We start from the raw sequence: 14,225 nt of genomic DNA, 5'->3' as shown, positions 1-14,225 counted from the left end.
GGTTAATTCTTTTTTTTTTTTTGCTAAACCATAGACTACCATCTCCACTGATCAGGGGTTGAGCATTGGCGGTAGCAGAGGCCAGGGCAGTAGCTTGTGAAACGACATCCACAGCACAACAGGTTTTTCCGTTGGCTATTGGCTGCAGCTCTAAACGCTGAAGGCTTCACGTTCACTAAATCAGCTATCAAAAAGGGGTAACCTAAGTCTAGTGGTAGCCCACGCCTTGATCCCAGCATACGCCACTGACTGGAATCATACTCTAGTGGGGGTCCTACCAGATACTTATATGCTCTCTCCTCTACATCCTTACTACGACCCCTAAACACCCTCAAAACCATGTGCAGAGATCTGTATCCTTTAATTACAATCATATGTATGTGATTACCAAAATGGAGATCTTTCCTTATATTACCACCTAGGTACTTACAATGATTCCCAAAAGGAACTTTCACCCCATCAGCGCAGTAATTAATACTGAGAGGACTTTTCCTATTTGTGAAACTCACAACCTTACCTTTAACCCCGTTTATCATCATACCATTGCTTACCGTCCATCCCCAAACATTATCGAGGTCATTTTGCAGTTTCTCACAATCTTGTTACTTATTTACTACTATATACAGAGTAACATCATCTACATAAAGCCTTATCTCTGACTCCACTTCTTTACACATACCATTGATATATATAAGAAAACATACAGGTCCAATAATACTGGATCGAGGAACTCCCCTCTTAATTATTACAGGGACAGGTAAAGCTTTGTCTGCTCTAATTCTCCAAGTTCTATTTTCTAGAAATATAGCGACCCATTCAGTCACTCTTTTGTCTAGTCCAATTGCACTCAATTTTGCCAGTAGTCTCCCATTATTATTACTATTATTAATATTATTTCCGCATGACATTTACAAACATAATGTGTAAAAAAATACAATGAACATATAAATTAAAATATAGAATTAAACGAGAATGTCCAGCTTCGACAACCAGTCCACTGCACTTGGTGTCAATTCATGCAGAGCCCGTAAACCGTCCTTAAATGCTGACAGTGGACAGCTCTCAACAACATGAAGCAATGTCTGCTTCTCAGCACCACACTCACACGCAGCACTTTCACAACATCCTCACTTTTTCATCATATATCGGCAACTGCCGTGGCCTGTTCTGAAACGGATGAGTTTAGACCACTCATGTCGAGGAAGATCGAAACCTGGCACTTTCTTCGTTTGGTCTTTAATCAGAAAGGCGTTGGTGGGTGGACATCGTTCCCATCGCTGTCTCCATTCTTCCGTTACATTGAATTCTTGGGAGTGTAGATCAGTCCAGAGTGGATTCCGGGATTTTAACCTCATCACCGGTGGATCCCGTAAGGCATTGAACAAGAGTGAGTTCCTATGTGCTAAGGTCTTCTTGAGCAACTGTACTTTCGCTGCTTTTCTAGTCGGATTTGGAGGAGCAATGTTTGTAAAAACAGGCAGCCACTGAGTAGGAGTGAACCTCACTGTAAAAGTAACAACTCTCGTGGTTTCATTGAGCTGTACATCAATCTTGCTCGAATGTACGCTGTTTACCCACACAGGAGCGCAGTTCTCACCAGCCGAGTATGCTAGGGAAAGTGAAGCAGTGCGAAGAATGTTTGCATCTGCGCCCAAGGTGCTGCCCGCTAATTTATGCAGATGATTTACTTTTTTTACTCAGCTTCTTTGATAGATTCAGGCAATGCTGTTTCAACTACAAGGATCGAACCAGCATGACACCCAGATATTTTGGGAAGAAGTTGTGGGAGACTTCCGTTCGTTAAAAGCACATGTAGCTTCCGATTATCTTCAATGTTATACAAGTGGAATGCAGTTATTTCCTTTTTACTAGGATTTGGATGGACTTTCCATTTGTGAAAATAATCACACATGGTAGCTAGGTCCTCTGTAACTATATCCCCACAGTATGCCAAATCCGTGCTCTGAGTAATTAAAGCTAGATCGTCTGCAAACTATATCTTCTTTGAAGTTTTTCTTGACAGTCCATGGATGTAAATATTGTATAAAATGGGAGACAATACTGACCCTTGAGGTAAACCATGATTTGGAGATCTCCACCTTCTTCTTTCACCGTTCAGAAATACAGCAAATCGACGGTTGGATAACATGTTGCTTATCAAGCATGCTAGATTCTGACAAGGGATGATTTGAACAAACTTGAGCAACAGTCCCTCTCTCCAGACCGTGTCATAGGTTGATGTAAGGTCGACAAAAGCTGCAGCAGTCTTCAGTCTTTTCTGGAATCCTGCTTCAATCTGTGTTGTCAGTGTTAACACCTGATCAAAACAACTGCGATTCTTTCTGAAACCTCCTTGTTCAATTGGGATGTCTCTTTCTCCCATGATCCACCCTATCAAGTGCCTTATATAGGTCAATCGTGATACCGTCCATATCTGCTATATCTTGCTGGAATCCTACAAGTTGAGCTTCACTGGAATAACCTTCCCTAAACCCAAACTATCTTCCATCAAACCAATTATTAATTTCACAAAAATGACTGATATAATCAGACAGAATGTTCTCACAAAGCTTAAAGCTCTAATTACCGGATTTAAAGGGTAGCGGCACAGTATAATACAAAAAAAGTCAATGCCACTTTCTGTCACGCGGCTAGACAACATTGGCTTCAAAGTTCTCGCTGGAATGTATTTACCTTCTAGTAGGCCTATGCTGTGCGTAAGAGGAGAAATAAGTCTGACAGAATAACTTACAGCCCACAGCAGTTTTAAAGCAAGCGTGTTTCTTAAAACTTTAAAATGCTTTTTTTTTCTAGTTTAAAACATTTTCAGCTCTTGGTCGTGTATAAAATGCCTTTTGTGACAGAGTTCTTACAAGATTCATCTGAAATTTTGAGAGAATGTTTGAAAATGTAGAGGAATTAAAAGTAGTTTTTTATTTTATTGTCACCTTCATATAATTGCTCCTAAAATAACACGCGCCTAGATTTTTCTTCATCGTATGAATAATGAAAAATTGTAACCTTATATCTCCAATAGTTTATACCTGACTGTGAAAGCCATAGTTAATTTTTATATAAGAGCATTTCTGACGAATCTTCCAAAATTATAGCACTGCGTCGCAAGGAGCATTTTGCATTCAAAATTTACAAAAACTTTTTTATGAACAAATTTGCAACAAATGAACTAATCAACTCCATATTTTGTTTGTAATATGTTTGTTCTATTATTACGTTCTTATGTTAAAAATTTAGTTGTGATGCTTGATAAATTGTAGAAGTACCACATTTCAGTCATGGCTGTTTGTGGCACAGGCTTCAATTTTTCAAAATCCTTTTGGAATGATCTGAATACCGCACTAAATTTGAATTTGAATGGAGCACGCAAAGATATGCAGTTTAATTATGCTTATCAACTGATTCTTCGATACTATGGACTCCACACTGTACGAATGCCTTGTCTGCACGTTGTGACCAACTACATGCTGTCCTCAGAACCTGATTGATGCCACCAAAGAAAAGTGCTCATTTGCTAGATACTGGTCACACTAGATTTAAATTGTATTTTTGTGGGGTAGGCCCATGCGACATGGTTATATCTTGTTTCTATAAATGATAATAGGCTTGTAGTACCAATTTTTGGACGTACTCGTATTTTACTTTATGTTTCTGACACGATTAAGTACTTAATACATTCAATATTGATTTGGCAGTCCCACTGTAACTCTTACAAAGTAGCAGTTTGACATGTGTGGCGATTTATGCGTGAAGATACTGTCTACCGTAACCAGATGGTGCTGCTGCTTTCCAATGGTGGCGCATTGCAGCAGCACTAGTTCCGGTTTGCGTGTACGCAGGTGGACAACGACAAAACAAGAAGGAATCAGACAAGAACGGGCAACGGTAAACAGTGTTGTTTCTGTGTAGGGAAGGAGTGATTGGTTCAGTGATCCCTAAGGGTTATTAGCTATACGTGGGAAATATATTGAATATATCTACTGTTTCAGGCGTTGCTGTTGCTGCTCTGACTCCTGGGATATTTCCAGACACCTCTTCTCAAGATTAGTAAGTAACCTGCAATCCATCACATCACCCTGCCTACGTAATTGCCAGTCTCATCACACTATTTTAATCATAGATGAACGTTTGATTTTCATACACCATTCGAGATTGGATTTTTCGCACTTTATAGTGTAATTACAACATTCACACATCTGGTTTCGTACCAACATCTTCAATTTTACTGCTGGCATATTTCATTCGTAGACTGATATAACTTTGGCTTTCTTATTTCCTCAATTCTTATCAATTTTTATCTGTTTCCTCAACGTTCCAAATCGATTGTAATAAAACTTCACTCAGTATTAACCACATCCTTGTCTGGCCCCGCGGTGTAGGGATATGCATGCATCCGCCTGTCACCCGGCGGCCCCGGGTTTTTGATTGCCGGCCAGGTCAGGGGTTTTTAATTGTAAGTGATTAATATCAATGGCCTGGAGACTGGGTGTTTGTGTCGTCCTTACCGTTCCTCTCCTCACATTCAACACTTTACATTTCCTCACTTTCCACTTACACGCAGGTTCCTCTCATATGTTGAAAGTAGTGGAAAAAGGTCTGCAGAGGTCGACGCCATGAACAAATATCATAAAAATAAACACATCATTGCTGGTGAAACAAAATGTTTACAGTGCAATAAGTATTTTGTTGTGGGCTTGATCCAGTTTGTTACTTTCAGTCCCATTGTCACCCTTGAAGATGCTAGTAATGCCTTTGCCTTCACACAGTCCCTGGTATGAATGGTGTGAAAATGTTACTCATAGGGTAGGTTGGTGCATGCATTTCAGTGGGCTAGGAGAATGATATCTAATAGCAAATTCTGGCTCGGTGGAGAAAACAACGGTAAGCTACTTCACTCCTCATGTCATAAGTATAGCTCTTCAGTAACACCTAGGCCATCTACACAGCTGTTGGTTGAACTACTGAGGACCGAACCAGCCTTCCGACTGAATACTCAACAAACGGTATTCACCATTACAACCAAGACCAAGTGAGAGTTCACAATTAGCCTGTACAAAATGATGTGCAAAATAGCTCGATATGACACAGTAATACCTGCATCAAATCCGTAAGAGGTGATAATGTGTATCTGTTTAAGAACTTTCACTAATTTCTCGATGAGATGGGAACTGGAAACATTGCATGTATATTCTCTGTACTATTCAGTTTAGTTTTGACAGTAATTGCATAAATAGTAGAATATATTATTTTGTGTTCCTTCACTCTCTCGCTCACTTATTCTCACCCACACATTGTAAGGTGAGGTAAAGCCGTTCTGAAGCGTAGTTTTTTCCTTACAATTTGATTTATGTCGCTGGGAGTGGGAAGTAAACGATTGTGGCCTTAATTAAGGTACAGAGCCGACATTTGCCCGGTTTAAAAGTCGAAAACCACGGAAAACCATCTTCAGGGTTGCCATCATTTAGGTTCAAACAAACTATCTCTCGAATCCAAGGTGATAGCTACATGACGCAAATCACGCAGCCACTTACTCGGTAGTCCGGTAGATTAATTAATAAAACAAATGTTATCACAATACGGCAGGATTAAACAAACTAGAGTTACAATATTCAAAGGTACATAGAAGAGGCGAGATAATACAACGCTGCATATGTACGTCATAAAATTAATCAAAACTGTGTACTGAAACTTTTCAGACTAGATTATTTTAACCGATTATTTGCGCCCTTCCCCTGAATCCACAATGCCATGCCCTAAAGATAAAGGGCTGCCTCTGCCTGATGCTAAAGCCATAGCTAACAACAACTGCTGATAATGGCTTAAGAAGAACAGTATTCTTGGTTGAGATTCTTTCCTACACTGTTGTTTTAATCACATGTTGTCACATCTCTTTTAGTGTATGGTTACTTGATTCGAGAATTGGAAAAGATCCAAGGGAAAGAAGCATGATCTGTTCAGGGCGATTTCATACAAATGAGTAGTGTTAAGAAGATGTTGCAAATCTCGGCCTGGGAGACTTCGGAGGGTAAGGAGACAAGCTGATCGACTACGCGGAATGTTTCGAGCTACCAGTCGAGAGAAGGCATGGAATGACATTAGTAGACGAATAAGATTGAGCGGAGCTTTTAAAATTAGGAAAGAACATGATAAGAAGGTAAAGCTATAATTCAAAAAGAACTTGGAAAAATATTCGTTTATAGGCAGAGGAATTGGGGACTGATATAATTCACCAAGGGAGATGTTCAACAAATTTACAAATTCTTTGAAATTGAACTAGGTTAACAAACGATAGGGAATCTACCGTTTGAGTTAGAGTTGTGATTGATTGATTGATTGATTGATTGATTGATTGATTGATTGATTGATTGATTGATTGATTGATTGATTGATTGATTGATTGATTGATTGATTGATTGATTGATTGATTGATTGATTGATTGATTGATTGATTGATTGATTGATTGATTGATTGATTGATTGATTGATTGATTGATTGATTGATTGATTGATTGATTGATTGATTGATTGATTGATTGATTGATTGATTGATTGATTGGCAATACTTTTGGTTCTTCGGATTAGTATGAATGAAACGGAAAAGAATATCGAAACTTTTCCTAACGTTTGGCAGTTTAAATTTTATTCTATTTCTTAGAGTTTTACTCTTGTTCGCAAAAAAAAAACCTTATGCTTGGTTCTTACTTACTCCTCATTCAGGAAATAGTACCGGTAGTGAAACTCTTCTTCTTCTTTTTACAACTAGTCGCGAACATCTTCTATGATTGTAGCTTTAAATGCGTTCGGGAAATGTGAATCTTCCGTTCCTTCAAGACCAAACTACGTTTCTTTATTATAGAACAGTTTATTCCATGCGTTCCGAAGTGTCATAATATTAATTTCACTTACAGCTATTGGTCTAGCTGAAAATGTGGTAGTTGACAATGCAATGAAAGGCAGTACGAATTATCACAAATTCGGAATTATTGAAGTCCGAAATTTTGAGGGTTTACTGTGCGTTCCGCAATTCACAATGGATCATTACAAACGAGCCCATACTTAATTCCGAGAGTCTTCTTAATACTTACAAATTCTCATCCACCATTTGTGCAACATAGAGTGCTATTTAGAGTATTCAGGCAAAGTAGTGTTGTAGTTTAAAATATTAATGGCTCACATTAGACTAGTTTGCTAAATTGAAAGAAACATGTATTTACTATGATTAGTCTACGAGTAGGTTTCCTCTGTTTGTAAGTCAATGTCGCACCTACGCAGGCAGAATTTTGGCAACGAGCAAAGAGGACCGGAGGGGAAGTGATCGCATTTACTAAGGTACAGCCTCAGTATTTGCCTGGTGTGAAAATATGGAAACCACCTTTAAAGTTACCGAGAGTGGTGTGAAAACACAGTATCTCCCTTATGCAAGCTAAGACTTAAACGGCTCGACTCGAGCAGTCTTCTCGCTTAGTCTCTATAAATAGGTGTTGCAATAGAACACATCTTACTGCCACAGTTATTAACTTCTCTAACTTCACATACCTTGGATGTATCATTTCAAAAGACAAACAATAAATCAAGAAATAATAAGACTCGGAAAACTCCTTAATTTTATTTTCAAGTGAGAAACGTACTCTGGGATGCTGAAATAACCCAGAAAGCAAAAGTGACCATATTTCATACCTACTTCATTCCAGCTCTCACCTATGGACTCCAAACAAGTACCCTACATAAAGGTTAATAGTAAAATCCAGTCAAGAGAAATGAAATTCATCAGAACGAACCCAAAAACCAGGAAAGAAATGAAGCAAGCAGGAAGGAGGCTGGCATCAAAATACCTGTTACCGAACTTTTAGGAATACGCAAGCTACAATGGTTTGGACATGACATGAGGATTGTCAAAACGAGAACAGCGAGGAATTACTTTGACAGAGAAGTGAAAGCGGAGAGGCTTGTAGGGAGACCAAGGAATAGAATAGTGAAACCGGAGGTCTGCAAGAGGAATGTCAAGCAGGAGGACATAGAGGAACCCAAACTATACTTCGACAAGGAGAAGTGGCAATCGCTTGTACACCACACCCAAGAAACTGGAGCTGGAAAATGATGTTGACGATGTTGATGTGATGATAATTATAAGTTATTAATATGCTTCCAAACCTGGGTTACAACCTTCGCTTCAAGTGACTGTGCCCCAGGTATTATTTGATAAGGAAAGGTGTGAATACTGCTTCTGTAGGATTTAATTCTTCATATAATAATAATAATAATAATAATAATAATAATAATAATAATAATAATAATAATAATAATAATAATAGGCCTAAGTGGAAGAAGAAGAAGGAGAAAGGATTCATAAAGTGGAACAATTCAAATATCTGGGAGTGTGGACAGACAATAACCTGTCGGAAAGAGAGGCATTGTTATCGAGAATCAGCAAGACGAACTTCTCATATAAACTAAATATGGACACTTACAACAAGACGAATATCCCCATCAATGCAAAACTCGGACACTACCAGACAGTGATCTGCCTAGATGCTTTATATACAGCTGAATGTCTGAACCTGATAAGAACAGGATGGTTCAAGAAGTTGGAACTAGTGGAGAGAAATATTCTGAGGAAGATACTGGGACCCAAAAGAACAGAACAAAGATCATAGAGGAAGAAAAGAAACGAATAATTACATCTCAAGATGGAAAAGATCTCAGATACCATCCGGAAGAGAGAAGCCATGTTCTTCGTACACATCAATGGAATGAACCCGGAAAGACTGACCAATCAGGTAATAAGATCTTTTGAGATCAGGAAAACTACAGTGCGCTGGTATCAGGAGGTGAAGTCCGACTCGTTGGCTGAAAGGTTAGCGTACTGGCCTTTGGTTCACAGGGTCCCGGGTTCGATTACCGGCCGTGTCGGGGATTTTAACCTTAATTGGTTAATTCCAATGGCATGGGGCTGGGTGTATGTATTGTCTTCATCATCATTTCATCCTCATCACGACGCCCAGGTCACCTACGGGAGTCAAATAGAAAGACCTGCAACTGGTGAGCTTAACCCGTCCTGGGATATCCCGGCACTAAAAGCCATACGACATTTCATTTCAGGAGGTGAAGAAGGAACTGGAAGAAATGGGAACACAATGAACGGAAATCAGCAACAGGGATGCCTACAAGTCAAGGATCAACGCCTCGAAGAGGTTCCAAGGAAAAGTTAGATCCCATACCCAAGCGCCATGTACAAAAGAAAGGAGAAAATTACAGAGTGAAAGGTTGAAGGAGTACTGAATGAGGATTAAACTCCAGAAGCAGATTTAGCTGATTAAATTCGAATTAACGTGGTCCATAGTCGTCCAAAATGAAAGAATAATAATAATAATAATAATAATAATAATAATAATAATAATAATAATAATAATAATAATAATAATAGCATTTCGTCTCCAGCGAATAGTATTTCCAGTTGATGCCCACGGGAAACCTGCAAATCTTTGAGGAAGGGGCCCTACCTAGCATGAAATCTAATGTCGAAAACAGCACGTAAGCCCATTCACAAATTCGGAGAAGGAAAACAATCAAGTTCAAAATCCCTATCGTGGCCACGAATCAAACTCGAAAACATTTGTACCAAAGGATGGCATGACAGCCAGTTAGCTACGGAGCAACACACTCTTCCATATAACCATTTTGGGAGAACAAATCGGAAATGGTGGCTGAGGTATAAAAACGTTGTACTTCGGGAGCATTACTGCCATGCCGTAGCCAGTCTTAAAGTTAAGTAATTGAAAAAAGGAGCCACAAAAAAGGTGAGTATTTTTTCTTTTACTAACTGTGATAGACAAACACAGTATTGTTCGATTTTGTTATAGTTAAGAGTATACATTAATTTTCATTCCTTATAGGCCTTTACAAATAAAACTATACCAATATAATATAAACAAGTACAATTCACTCCTGATACCGAGCATTGCTGCTGTAATAGCGAGTCTCCTCACAAGTACATCTCAGTTTACACAAATACAATTAACACATGACAAAGTTATCATCAGACAACAGTATCGCGTTCTCGTTTTAAAATAATTTACTAACGAGATACGCAGGAATTTTATTCGCTGCCAAGCTATGTGTCCTGAATTTTCTGTATATTATTGCCTCTTGTTGATGACATATACGTACACACTCTGTAACTAATAATTCCTGGTGGACTTTCTCTCTCTTTCTCTCGTATCAACAAAGTTACAAAACATCACGGTAGCGGAGCTGCTTGTTAAATATCCACGCTTGAGGCAGAGTTCACCTCATCCTGAAGGGCTTTCCCGAACACGTTAATTGTTATTGATTCGCAGGGCGTGCGACTGAAAGACAATGGAGCGCAGATTTCTGAAAAAATGTAATAATCTGTGACATGGGATGATATTTCCGAAAATGCGTGGGTAGCATGTCAAATTTAATAACCTGCAGTACTTGATCAATGATATGTACTAACTAGGCAATCAGGCACTGCTGTGTCCCTTATTGGACAAAGCGGGTCAGTTCAGACAGAGATATTGATGAATGATAGGAGATACAACATAACTAGGGCTAAAAAATTTCCACTACGAATTTTGTCAACTATTACCCCACGTGTATAAATAAATTAAAATTGAGTTTGAGACTGTTAAGGGGCTGGAACAAGCTGCACTCAGTTCTAGTTAATTACTTTAAGACTCACAGTGCTCTAAGAAGTCACTTCACTGTGAATATTCACTTGTACTTGAAGTGATCATACATACTCACTTCAGGAATTGTATAATCTTTTGACCGAGCAAGTTGTTGCACGGTTTGCGTCACGTAGCTATCAGCTTGCATTAGAGAGATGGTGGGTTCGAAACCCACTGTCTGCAGCTCTGAACATGGTATTCCGTGGATTCTCATTTTCACACCAGGCAAATATTATTATTATTATTATTATTATTATTATTATTATTATTATTATTATTATTATTATTATTATTAATAGAGTAGAATCCCTTTAAATCGACACCCAATAACTCGAAATTTCGTATAGGCCTAACTCAACAAGTTAACGAGCAATAACTTCTCTTTTAAACACTACATGATTTTCGCTGGTGAAGATATAGTACGCGAAACTTTTAGTGATACTTCGGCTCCCTAGTGCTGAATTCGTAGACCTCGGTTATCTTCGAGATTCGTATTGGCAACCTTTGACACAAAAATATGAAACCATTGTTCATCGCCGTGAGACATTTGGAGGTATAATTGCAACATTTTAAATACTGTTGTTATTCACACAGCAAAGTCAAAATATACAGTAGGTTAAGCTTGAACATGACTGAGGAAAATCAAGGTACAACACAGGAACAAGCTAGAAGTCCTACACGGAAACGACGGTGTAGAAAATTCCTATCGATCGATCATACTGTCGAATCAATTCAGATTTCATTTCCATTCAGTTGGCAGTATTACCGGAACCGGGGCCGCTCCCTCCTTACTCCTCACCTCCGAAAATAGAACTATCACTAATAGTTTCGCGCACTATATAAGAGCCATGTTTCACCCTCCTAAAGTGACTTCGCTGTGTCAATCAACGGACCAGGGAATTTTGGAAGCATTCAAGAAGACATACAGAAATAAACATCTCGTCGCTTTTCTTTTAATGTGGAGGAAAGGTATTATATTATTATTATTATTATTATTATTATTATTATTATTATTATTATTATTATTATTATTATTATTATTATTATTATTATTAATAATAATAGTTTTACAATCATATGTCCATACACTGGCTCGATGCAACTCTCCATGCGACCCTATCCCATGCTAACGTTTTCATTCCTACGTAACTACTGCAACCCACATCTGCTCTAATCTCCTCTTCATATTCATACCTTGGTCTACCCTACCGTTCTTACCGCCTAAACATCCTACAAAAACTAACTGAATAAGTCCTGAGTGTCTTAAAATGTGCCCTTTCAATCTACCACTTCTTCTCGTCAAATTTAGCCAAATCGATTTCCTCTCACCAATTCTATTCAGTATCTCTTAATTTGTGATTCACCGAGCTCGATAGCTGCAGTCGCTTAAGTGCGGCCAGTATCCAGTATTCGGGAGATCGTGGGTTCGAACCCCACTGTCGGCAGCCCTGAAGATTGTTTTCCGTGGTTTCCCATTTTCACACCAGGCAAATGCTGGGGCTGTACCTTAATTAAGGCCACGGCCGCTTCCTTCTCACTCCTAACCCCTCCCTCCCTCATCGTCGCCATAAGACCTATCTGTGTTGGAGCAACGTAAAGCAAATAACAAAAAAAAAAAAAAAAGTGATTCGATCTACTCATCTCACTTTCAGCATTATTCTGTAATACCAGATTTCATAAGCTTCTATTCTTTCTGAGCTAGTTATCGTTATCGTCCGTATTTCACTTTCATACAATGCCAAGCTCCAGGCGAAAGTCTTCAAAATATAATGTTCGAAGTGAGCAAATTTATTTTCATAAGAGAGGCCTTCCTTACTTGTGTTAGCCGGCGTTTTATGTCCTCCTTACTTCTACCGTTGTTAGTTATTTTACTACCCTAATAACAATATTCATCTACTTCCTTCAAGACATCATTCCCTAATCTAATATTTCCTGCATCGAGTTCGACTGCACTCCATTACTTTTGTTCTGGAACTTACTTATTTTCATCTTGAACTCCCTCCCCGAGACTTTGTCCTTACCACTCAGCAATTTCTCCAGATCTTTAGCAGGCTCAGGTAAGAAAAACAATATCATCGGCAAATCTAAGGATTGCCTTCCATATTCCTCTTTGATTACCTTTACCACCCGTTCTACACAAACAGTGAAAAGGAGTGGGGAGACACTACAGCCTTACGTCACTTCTTTCTGGATTGCTGCTTCTTTTTCAAAGCCCTCGATTCTTATCACTGCAGACTGATGTTTATATATATATATATATTGTAGATAAGTTTCCTTTCTCTGTATCTGATCCCTTATCACTCAAATACGTGGTCCGATCGACATTATCGAATGCGTTTTCTAAATCTACGAATGTCATGTGTGTAGGCTTGTATTCTAGGCTGACCACTTAATCTGTCGAAACGTAATAATGTTGATGGCATGTCATCTTTAATTAGTTCATAACTGACATTGTTAACTTGTACAGAAATCGTGATCACAGCCCCCACATTGCATAAATAATTTATTAGGTAATTTTTTGTCATTTTGTATTCTAGGTCATTTTCTAAAATTATACGTCATTATTTGGTAATTTTATACAATTTATTACACTATTTTATATTTTTTAGTCATTTTCTTACATGTTTGAGGATTTTGAACCATTTACACGTGTGTAATTGGATATTATCGCGAATTTAAACGAGGATGACTACGGAGACATGAAAATCTTCAGAACGCTTTGTTAATCGGGGGACTAAAAAACTCTGTTCACCATTTACTTCTTGGAGATGTCCACATTCCAAGATAGACACCACCAGTTGGAGAAGTATTCCTCGTGAACAGTCCACATTTTCTTCTGAAGACTTGGAGCAAATTTCTCTGCGGAACGAGAAGGATTTTATTTTGTTTTCCAGGCACGGAAAAAGCCCAAAAGCTTATTATAATGTTTATAACATAAACATAGGCTATACCAACTCTCTTTCTTTCTTTCTTTCTTTCTTTCTTTCTTTCTTTCTTTCTACCTTTATTAATCCATTTACCCTCCAGAGTTGGTTTCTCCCTCGGATTCAGCAAAGTTCTACCACAACAAGGGTGGAGCGTGGGATTCTGGGTCGAGGAATACAACTGGGGAGAAGGACAAGTACCTCGCCCAGGAGGCCTCATCTGCTATGCTGAACAGGGGCCTTGTGGGGGATTGTGAAGATCGGAAAGGATATACAAGGAAGAGGGAAGGAAGCGGTCGTGGCCTTACGATAGGTACCATCCCGGTATCTGCCTGGTGAAGTGAAAAACCACGGAAAACCACTTCGAGGATGGCTGAGGTGGGAATCGAACCTCTTCTACTCAGATGACGTCCCGAAAATGAGCGAAATCCGTTCCAGCCCTCGTACCAATTTTCAAATTTCAAGGCATAGCCGGGAATCGAGCCCCGGCTTCCGAGGGGGGGCAGTTAATCACGCTAACCACTACACAACAGAGGCGGACCTATACTAACTCGATTAGTAAATTCATTGTAAAATTCCACTTAAAAATGTTGTG

Source organism: Anabrus simplex, chromosome 7 (genome assembly GCF_040414725.1).
Source record: "Anabrus simplex isolate iqAnaSimp1 chromosome 7, ASM4041472v1, whole genome shotgun sequence".
NCBI lineage: Eukaryota > Metazoa > Arthropoda > Insecta > Orthoptera > Tettigoniidae > Anabrus > Anabrus simplex.
This window is presented reverse-complemented; position numbering follows the sequence as displayed.